This window comes from Triticum dicoccoides, chromosome 3B, assembly GCF_002162155.2.
Source record: "Triticum dicoccoides isolate Atlit2015 ecotype Zavitan chromosome 3B, WEW_v2.0, whole genome shotgun sequence".
Classification (NCBI taxonomy): Eukaryota; Viridiplantae; Streptophyta; class Magnoliopsida; order Poales; family Poaceae; genus Triticum; species Triticum dicoccoides.
This window is the reverse complement of record NC_041385.1, coordinates 28,656,087-28,657,042: the sequence shown is the minus strand read 5'-3', so window position 1 is coordinate 28,657,042 and position 956 is coordinate 28,656,087.

Below are 956 nucleotides of genomic sequence, written 5' to 3'. Positions count from 1 at the left end.
GTCGGGCTCTCTTGAAGAACGACACGCAGCGCTCGTCGTAGTCCATATGCCCATGAACCCCGTAACCCCTCATGTGCAGTGGCTGGAGCATCTGTCAAAAAGTGAACGCCAAAAGTTAGGAAATTATTTTCATCAATCCGAAAACTTTGATCAATATTTCATTCATATCACTTACCTCTCCGTTCTCTATGAAACGGGCACAATGACCCTTGTCGAATGCCCAGTCCAGCATGGAGTACCGTGGGCCGATGTTGTCCGCAAGAGGTGGCCGCCTTAATAAAATTTCATAAACAAAAACATCATAAGCATAAGCATACATAAACATGCATCATATCAAAATCATATCACCATGCATCATATCAAAAAATCCTCCAACAACACCTACTACACATGATGGATCAAATCATATCAACATGCATCATATAAAAAAAATCCTCCAACATGCATCATATCATCATATTTTTAAACAAAAAAATCCTCCAACATGCATCATATCATCATATTTGTAAACCAAAAAAAATCCTCCAACATCTTCATATCATCATATCAACATGCATCATCAAACTACAATCAAGTCCTCCCACATGCATTACATCCTAATTTTTTTAACAAAAAAAATTATGAACTAGGGTTCATCTTCACACTAACATATGAACTATTGATTAGAGTTCATATTCAATACCACTACTTACTAAAGAACTAAGAACTAGAACTACAATCAAGCTAAAACAATCTTAGGTCAAAAAAATCCAATCTAAGTTCAAAAATATGAGGGATTTCAAGCAAATAATGTGTCGAATCGGAAGCAAGTTTGCAAAAACTAATTGGAGGGATCGGAGGAGCTTACGTTTCTCTCTTCAGTGCCATCTCGATCCTCCAAAACGGTGAAGAATCGGTGAATATCTGAGGGGGAGAGTGGAGGAGATGAGAGAGGGAGAGAGGGGCGACTTGGGGAA